Source organism: Pan paniscus, chromosome 3 (assembly GCF_029289425.2).
Source record: "Pan paniscus chromosome 3, NHGRI_mPanPan1-v2.0_pri, whole genome shotgun sequence".
Classification (NCBI taxonomy): domain Eukaryota; kingdom Metazoa; phylum Chordata; class Mammalia; order Primates; family Hominidae; genus Pan; species Pan paniscus.
In genome coordinates this window covers 4523058-4532908 of record NC_073252.2, presented here as the reverse complement: position 1 = coordinate 4532908, position 9851 = coordinate 4523058, and positions in this window count along the sequence as shown.

Sequence of the window (9851 nt, the reverse complement as noted above, 5' to 3'; positions counted from 1 at the left end):
AGTCACATGATGCTCTACTAGCGCCATGGAATTTCAGTTTGTGATTGTATTAGTTTGTTTTCACTCTGCTGATAAAGATATACCTGAGATGGGGTAATTTATAAAGAAAAAGAAGTTTAATGGACTCACAGTTCCACGTGGCTGGGGAGGCCTCACAATCATGGCAGAAGGCAAAAGGCATGTCTTCCATGGCGGCAGACGAGAGACGAGAGAGAATTTGTGCAGGAAAACTCCTCTTTATGAAAGCATCAGGTCTCGTGAGACCTATTCACTATCACAAGAACAGCACAGGAAAGACCCGTACCCATGATTCAATTACCTCCCACCGGGTACCTCCCACAACACATGGGAATTGTGGGAGCTACAATTTAAGATGAGATTTGGGTGGGGACACAGCCAAGCCATATCAGTGATCTTTATTTTTCAGTCAAAACTATCAGTTACCGTGATACATTTAAGGTAAAGTTTGGCAAATGTGACACAAAGGTGTCCTTAGCACTGCAGCAGCGTCTTCATTTCTGTTCTTGCCATCCATTACCCCAGGTTCTCGAGAGTTAGAACTTCTGGGGCTGGCTGTGCTGCTCAGGAATTTCAGCAGAGCATCCATCCCCCAGGGGCTGGAGGTGGCTTTAGCTCCCTCAACTCTACAAGGACAAAAAAGCAAAGCTAATGATGGTGACTCTGATGGTCCGTGTCATGGAAGGGTCTGCAGTCAGTGGCAGGAAGGACTAGCTGTAAGTGCAGTTGCTCCAGGGGTCTGGCTGCAAAGCATGGTCCAGGGGTCATTCCCAATGTCCTTGCAGAGACCACCCGTTTCAGTTTGGGCAGCTGCCTGCCTGACTTGGACTCAAAACACACATGATATTGAAGTTCCTAGAGACTTTAGAAAGTGATCTGATGATATTCCTGTAAGGCTTTTCAGCTTCATTTTGTCTAAGTTGGGTATATGGTTGAATTCTACCATGTTCTGCCTGTCCTCAGGCTGGTCTGATGAGCCTGACACTTGGGTATCTCCAACCCTGACAGCCATGCATTTTGACATACTGTGGTTGTCTTACCTTGATGTTCTATTTTCTGGGGATTCCTGGTGTTTGTCAACTGTGTGTACCGGCCATTTCCTGTGATGATGCTAAACAAGCAGGATTTGGGAGAAGATGGACTCTGTCAACCTCCCAAAACTTAAAATGTGGGACTGTTGCATGCCCTTAATTTGGGACACAGTAGGTGCTTAGCACTCCAGCAAGGAAACAGGCTCAGAACGAGTGGGAAGCCAGGAAGTGAACCAAGGTTTCCCTTCTTTTTGCACCTGGACGAGGCAGCTAGACCCAGACTGATGCAGAAGAAGTCAAAAGAACGCAAATGAGGCTGGGTGTGGTGGCTCACACCTGTAATCCCAGCACTTTGGGAGACTGAGGAGGTTGGATCACTTGAAGTCAGGAGTTTGCGACCAGCCTGGCCAACATGGTGAAACCCCATCTCTATTAAAAATACAAACATTAGCCATGCATGGAGGTGCATGCCTGTAATCCCAGCTACTCGGGAGGCTGAAGCAAGAGAATCACTTGAGCCCAGGAGGCAGAGGTTGCAGTGAGCGAGATTGCACCACTGCACTTCAGCCTGGGTGACAGAGTGAGACTCTGTCAAAAAAAAAAAAAAAAAGAAAAAGAAAAAAAAATGGGTTGATGGCAGAGAAGCATTTATACGAAGGCTTAAAAATTGCAAAATCACTCAAGTTTTCCCTTGGTGAAGTAAGATGACCCCTCTGCTCTGAGGAACTAAGGCTTTTCCAGAATCCCATTTCTAGTTCTCTGTTTAAACCCCCCTCAGGGTGGTTAGAACAATGAAAAAATAAAAGTCAAGATTAATCAACAGCATTTTTTACAGGTCTGTAGGTTTTTGTGAATATCTGTGAAAAGCTCTCACATTATCCTTCTAAGCATCTACATTTTCTTTGAAAGTTAAAACTTGGGCTGGGCGTGGTGGCTCACGCCTGTAATCCCAACACTTTGGGAGGCTGAGGTGGGCGGATCACCGGAGGTCGGGAGTTCGAGACCAGCCTGACCAACATGGGGAAACCCCATCTCTACTAAAAATACAAAATTAGCTGGGCTTGGTGGTGCATGCCTGTAATCCCAGCTACTCGGGAGGCTGAGGTAGAAGTATCTCTTGAACCCGGGAGGCAGAGGTTGTGCTGAGCCAAGATCGCACCACTGCACTCCAGCCTGGGCAACCAGAGCGAAACTCTGTCTCAAAAAAAAGAAAGAAAGAAAGAAAGAAAGTTAAAACTTGAGCTGACCAGGTCCTCTTAAACAATATACTTTGGTAATCTCACTACCCTTGAATTGCCTCTCTTGTCCAAAAGAGATTTCTAGGAATAAAACATTGTTTTTTAAAAAAGCAGTCTTTGGTATAGATTGCTGTCTTTTAGATAGCACTTTTGCGGTCGAATAAAGAAAGTGTTAAGAGATCAAGTGGTTTTATGCAATTCATCTCCATTAGTGAAAGCTATTGAGAGTATACCATAGTTCTTTATTCCACCATTGAAAACTGATCCTCCGAGCGGGTGTTATTCTTTTTTTGACTCAATGACGAACCGGGACTCCAGCATAAAGCAGATAATTGTATGTTGTTGAATTTGCCTGGATTTAGAACCAGGACACCATAGCACTCAAGCTTGTAACTCCTTCCATTGTTGAAGAAAATTGGAGATCAATTATTATCATCATCCAAGATAAGAGAAAGGCATATCCTATATATTTACCCGTTCTTTGTGGTTGATCTCAGAATATATTCAGCCTTTATCCCTTCTCCAAATTAAGCTTTCAAGAAATGGCTAAAATAGGCCTTCTAAATTTCTTTTTCACTCAGGGAGCATATTATGTTTCTCATTTACTAAGTCCAGAAAGTGTTACCTTATAGTGATTCCTGAATTACATGTGGGCGGGAGGTTGTTTCTGTAGTTAATCCTTGTTCTCATTCCAGTAAACTGGATTTTAGCAAAAAGAGTTGGAAGGTAGGAGAAAGCTCGCCCTTTTCAATTTCTTTCTTTCTTTTTGTTTGTTTGTTTGTTTGTTTTTGAGACGGAGTCTCGCTCTGTCGCCCAGGCTGGAGTGCAGTGGCGCGATCTCAGCTCACTGCAAGCTCTGCCTCCCGGGTTCACGCCGTTCTCCTGCCTCAGCCTCCCGAGTAGCTGAGACTACAGGTGCTCGGCACCACGCCCGGCTAATTTTTTTGTATTTTTAGTAGAGACGGGATTTCACTGTGTTAGCCAGGATGGTCTCGATCTCCTGACCTCGTGATCCACCTGCCTCGGCCTTCCAAAGTGCTGGGATTACAGGCATGAGCCACCGTGCCCGCCCGGCCTTTTCAATTTTGTAAGAGGAAGTACTGGTCATAAGCATGTGGTGGGATTTCACATGGTAGGCTGGCAGTGGCTCACACCTATTACTATAATCTCAACACTTTGGAAGGCTGAGGCGGGTGGATCGCTTGAGCCCAGGAGTTCAAGACTAGCCTGGGCAATGTAGCAAGATGCCGACTCTACAAAAATATACAAAAATCTGCCTGGTGTGGTGGCTCACGCCTGTAGTCCTCCCAGCTACTTGGGAGGATCACTTGAGCCTGGGAGGCAGAGGGTGCAGTGACCCAAGATCATGCCACTGCACTCCAGCCTGGGCAGCAGAGTGAGACTCTGTCTCAAAAAATTAAATAAATAAATAAATAAATAAATAAATAAATAAATAAATAAATAAAATAAAGAATAGTGTTGGGAAATTGTCTTATGTGTCTTGAGTTTTGCTTCCCTCACAAACATGTTGAGACCTCAGTCCTCTAGTGCCCTTTGTGCCTGCAATTCTGCACCAAGCCCTTGTATCATTGAACCCATTCTAAGTCACAAGGACTAATAAAATCATTCCAGATTGCCCACCCGGGCTGAGATCTAGGCTGGGTACTCGGGCACTGAGGTCTTCAGGAAGGAAGAGACAATATTGAGGCCAACACAAGGAGTGTTATGAGGTGTGCTGGTTAGAACGTGGGCCTGAGAAGGACTGGTTAATTTTGCCTGGGTGGGGACAGAGGGCACCAGGTTATTAAAGGCCCCCGGATTGATTCTTGGAATTTAAATTGTTATCTATTAACTGTTTGATGTTTTAAGACACTTTTTCCATATTCCTGCCACTCTATTTTCACCCAAGCTGTATGAGGTGACATGTTCTAAACAGGGTCCATGTGCCAGAATGAGACTCGAGGTTGAATCTGAGCTTTGTATCTCACTTGCCAAAGGTCCCTGCGTGGGCAGGTTACTTAGCATCTCTAAACCTCAAGAGTTTTTCTCTTACACCAACTTTCTATGGTAGATAGAGTGAAATTGATATACTGTACACAAAGTAGCACATAGTAGGTGTCTGAAAATATCTCCTCTTAAAGTACAGGAAGTACACAGACCGAGCAGTGTCTACCATTGGTTGTCCGAGGCACTGGCCCAACAGTCAGGATCTGACACCTTGCTTTTTCATGCACAAAGCTCTCTAAGTGACTGGACTGCAGCAAAGAAGAATCAGCAAGGCCAAACCATACAGCATTTAAATGAAGAAATCCACTTCAATTTTTGAAGTAGCACTCTAGTTTACAGTTAATGTGTAACTATTTTTCTGAACAAAGACACAATCCTACGACTGCCAAACCTATATGAGTTAATATTTTAATGCAGGTTTCTATTGAAGTATACATATGTAAAATGTAAATGTACTGCTCCATGAGTTTCACAGAGTGCCCACACCTAAATCAAGAAACAGACTATTCGGCCCACCTTACTTCTGTCTGCATGGGTTGGTTTTGCCTGGTTTTGAACTTGATGTAAATGAAACCACACAGCATGTAACTGTTTGTGTCTTGCTTCTTTCACCCAACATTCCATGAGATTCATCTCTTGATGAAATGTTGGATTTTACAGACTGGTGTGGTGGCCCATGCCTGTAATCCCAGTGCTATGGGAGGCAGAGGCGGGAGAATCACTTGAGCCCAGGAGTTCAAAAGCAATCTGGGCAACATAGCGAGACCCCATCTCTACAAAAAATAAAAAATAAAAAAATTAGCCAGGTGTGGTGGCACATGCCTGTAAGCAACTGTAGTCCCAGCTACTCCAGAGGCTGAGGCAGGAGGATTGTTTCAGCCCAGGAGTTGGAGGTTGCAGTGAGCATTAATCATGTCACTGCATTCCAGCCTAAATGAGAGAGTGAGACCCTGTCTCAAAAAATAAAAATAAAGGCAGGGCTCGGTGGCTCACGCCTGTAATCCCAGCACTTTGGGAGGCCGAGGCGGGTGGATCACTTGAGGTCAGGAATTCAAGACCAGCCTGGCCAACATAATGAAACCCCATCTCTACTAAAATTACAAAAATTAGCTGGGTGTGGTGGCACGCACCCGTAATCCCAGCTACTTGGGAGGCTGAGGCTGGAGAATCGCTTGAATCAGGGAGGCAGAGGTTGCAGTGAGCAGAGATTGCGCCACTGTACTCCAGCCTGGGCAACAGAGCAAGACTCTGTCTCAATCAATCAATCAATCAATCAATAAAATGTTCAGCTGTTTCAGGGTGGCTAGGTTTCTCATGAAATCGATGACATCTTCTCCTCATCTCCTAGTGTGTACATACACTTTCTCATTGCTGCTGAGTATATGCCCACAGGTGGCAGGACTAAGTCATAGGGTATATTTCAGCTTTAACAGATGTAGCCAGTTTTGAGAGGGCTTTTTAGCAGTTTATACTGCCACCCTCAGTATTTGAGGGTATATGCATTTATTTTGCCAAAAAATGCACCGAAATTTAGTATTACTCCAATTTCCATCTCTGTGTTTATCTTTTCAAAATAGCTCTCTTATTGGATGCTGTCAACCAAAGTCACCGGGTACCACTGGATGATAAAACTGTGGAAAATGGTGACTCCATTTTCCCAGCGGATTTCAGTCTTGGATGATGTTAAAAATAAAACGGAACAGTAATTTCTTCCAGCTTAAAGAATAGCATCTGCCTTCCCCTGTCCTTTTCACATTTAAGAAACTTGAGATCTTGCTCTCGGCTCACTTATCATTAGATTTAACAGCTTCTGTAATTTGGGGTTGGACCCTGCTTCTCACTGTCTGTCTCGATTACAACACAGACGATTTCTGAGAAAAAGAAAAATGGTATGTACTGGTGAAAAGAGAAGTTTCTTTGTTTTCTTTTGAGTGCAAATGCTACTTTCGTTTCTTGTTGCTGTTATGGGATCTAGGGAAGCTTTAATTTATTCCCTCTGATACAAGTGATTAAACTGCCCCTTGGGTAGTTTAAATTGTAATTGCTGAGTAAATACATATGTTTGTCAGAGTTTAAAGGTCACACATCGCTCAGGAGGTCAGGCCTTTATTTGGCCACAGAGCGGGTATTGTGAGCTGTTGAAATACCACCTTTGCTGCCCTCCTCCCTTCCCGGTGACCTCAGGCCGACTTCTGTCCATTGTAGATCAAAGGTAGGTAAAGATTCGGTTCCACTGAGCAGTTGCTAACAGCATGGCTTTGGGGATTTGGCAGCAAGTTTGAATCAGGATACTATAGTAGTAATGTCATAGGATAGCCCCGCTCAGACTGATTTTATACTGAACAGGGAGGTATTATACAGCTGAACTTGAAACGGTAGTCTCTCTTGCAGGTTTCAGAAAAAAGTTAAGGTCATAGAATTTCTCAGTTTTAGTGTCCTCTTAAGCCTTTTGGCATCTGTGGCCATGAGATTCTAATTTAGATGCTAGGAGAGCTAGCATAAACATTTATAGCACTTGGCTATTTTTTGCTTAATTTATCCAGATTTCATGATGTTCTACAAAAGTGTGCCTGGCACTCTACTGTGTGAATGAGTTTGAGAGTTGTGGGTCTATAGGGATAGGCAGTAACTTCAAGACAATTGTAATGATGGCAGCTACTGTATCTTTTTTTTTTTTTTTTTTTGAGACAGAGTCTCACTGTCGCCCAGGCTGGAGTACAGTGGCACGATATCAGCTCACTGCAACCTCTGCCTCCCAGGTTCAAGTGATTCTCGTGACTCAGACTCCCGAGTAGCTGGGACTACAAGGGCACATCACCACGCCCGGCTAATTTTTGTATGTTTTGTAGAGACGGGGTTTTGCCATGTTGGCCAGGCTGGTCTTGAACTCCTGACCTCAGGTGATCTGCCCGCGTCGGCCTCCCAAATTGCTGGGATTACAGGCGTGAGCCACCGCGCCCGGCCTAGCTACTGTATCTTGGGGGCTCTTTGTGCCAGGTGCTGTGTCGGTTCCTGAATGTTAGGTCTGCTTCTTGCCGCATTACAGCACCCAGGCTGGGATTCTAATATGGTTGTCCTTTCCCTCACAGCTGGGCACTCTGCTCACGGTTGCCAGTCTTGAAAGGCTGACAGTTTCTCTCCTTTGTCTATTCTTTTCTTTCTTTCTTTCTTTTTTTTTTTTGAGAAAGAGTTTCGCTCTTGTTGCCCAGGCTGGAGTGCAATGGCGTGGTCTCGGCTAGCCACCACCCCCGCCTCCCAGGTTCAAGCAGTTCTTCTGCCTCAGGCTCCTGAGTAGCTGGGATTACCGGCATGCACCACCATGCCCGGCTAATTTTGTATTTTTAGTAGAGGTGGGGTTCTCCATGTTGTTCAGGCTGGTCTCGAACTGCTGACCTCAGGTGATCCACCTGCCTCGGCCTCCCAAAGTGCTGGGATTACAGGCGTGAGCCACTGCTCCTGGCAACACTTTGATTTTTCTAAGGTTGGCAGAGGGATTTCCTCATACACTGTGTTCAAACATGTGTTTGCACATTGACGTTTGTGATTTTCTTTTTTTTAATTATTTTTATACGTTCTGGGGTACATGTGCAGGATGTGTAGGTTTGCTGCATAGGTAAACATGTGCCATGTGGTTTGCTGCACAGATCATCCCATCACCTATGTATGAAGCCCAGCATGCATTAGCTCCTTTCCCTAATGTTCTCCCCCACCCCACCGCTGCCCTCCAGTAGGCCCCAGTGTGTGTTGTTCCCCTCTCTGTGTCCATGTGTTCTCATTGTTCAGCTCCCACTTATAAGTGAGAACATGTGGTGTCTGGTTTTCTGTTTCTGCATTAGTTTGCTGAGGATAATGGCTTCCAGCTTCATCCATGTCCCTGCAGAGGATAGTCTCTTGTTCCTTTTGATGGCTGCATAGTATTCCATGGTGCCTATGTACCACATTTTCTTTTTCCAGTCTATCATTGATGGGCATTTGGGTTGGTTCCAAGTCTTTGCTATTTTGAATAATGCTGTAATGAACATATGTGTGCATGTATCTTTATAATACAATGATTTATATTCCTGAGTATATACCCAGTAATGGGATTGCTGGGTCAAATGGTATGATTTTCCTTTTTACATTAAAATTTCTTTCATTCCTTTCTCTTTTGTGAGAAATCACACCTGGATGTGATTTTCACTACTTCTTGATGAGGAGGTGTGGAGTCTCTCAAGGGGATGACATGCAGATTCTTACTGGCATAAAAGTGACCCTCAGTTGGCGAATACCTTTTTGAATTTCTGTACTATTATTGGGCATGTCCTAAGCCCTCAAGCAAGGGATGGCGAATAAATTCTATCTGACACTACAACTAACTCTAGTCAACTGGCAGTGATTTTCCGGTGCTCTTCAGGATTTTGAGGCTTCCACCTGGCTGTCAAAGGGAAATAAATGCTGCATTTGATCAGCAACATCTGCCACGGGTCTGGGTGGAAAGGGGCACCCAGGTTGCCACATCTTCCCTCCTGGCTTCTCATCTATGGAGATGGCCAGCACCATGGAGCCAGCATTCAGCAAGAATGACCCCAGGGAAGGGAAAAGGAAATGGCTGCGCTGCCATCAAGAGTAGGCCGAGGTAAATATCCGGTGCAGCATGACGCAGTGGGATTGGAGTGCAGGTGCACAATCCCGTGCAGCATATAATCAGTTATGTAACCATGTTATGGGTGGGCTCGTCCCCTGGCTCTGAGCCGCTATTGTCTGTGAAGTGCATAAATGTATCACGAACACTGTGAGAAGGCATGCATAATGGAGTTGGCTGCCTTGCAGGTGGGGGTGGGTGGGTGGAGCCAGGAAATGGTGAGCACACTGGGGAGTGCAGCTGCAGACTGTGGAGCTGGCACTGAGTGGGGCTGCTGAGCAGGCAGCCAAGACAAAGGCTGACACAGAGAATAAAGCCATATCCCACCTGCATAAGATCCCTCAAGTGTTCTTTCAGCTACCCGCCACCGGTCCACCTACTCCCCTCGGACCCCAGCTTGGGCTGGAAGCTGACACTGACTTTCTTTCTTTTCTGTGAGGTGGAGTCTAGCTCTGTTGCCCAGGCTGGAGTGCAGTGGTGCGATCTTGGCTCACTGCAACCTCCGCTTCCCGGGTTCAAGTGATTCTCCTGCCTCAGCCTCCAGAGTAGCTGGGACTACAGGTGTGCACCAGCACGCCTGGCTAATTTTTGTATTTTTAGTAGAGATGGGGTTTCCCCATGTTGGCCAGGCTGGTCTCAAACTCCTGACCTCAGGTGATCTGCCCACCTCGGCCTCCCAAAATGCCGTGATAACAGGTGTGAGCCACCGCACCCGGCTTCTGATACTGACAAATAGCTTATGTCCTGAGGTGCTTTGAGTCATGAGACGCAGTTTAGCCTGGCAGCCGAAAGCTTGGGTTAGTATCCTAGCTCCCCCACTTTCCTAGCTTTGAGACTATGGAGCAAAGACCTGAGGGATGATTGACTTTTGAACTCCGACAAAGTAGGTATTTTCTCAGTAATTGTAATTAAACTACCAAAGGGAGAGTTTAATCA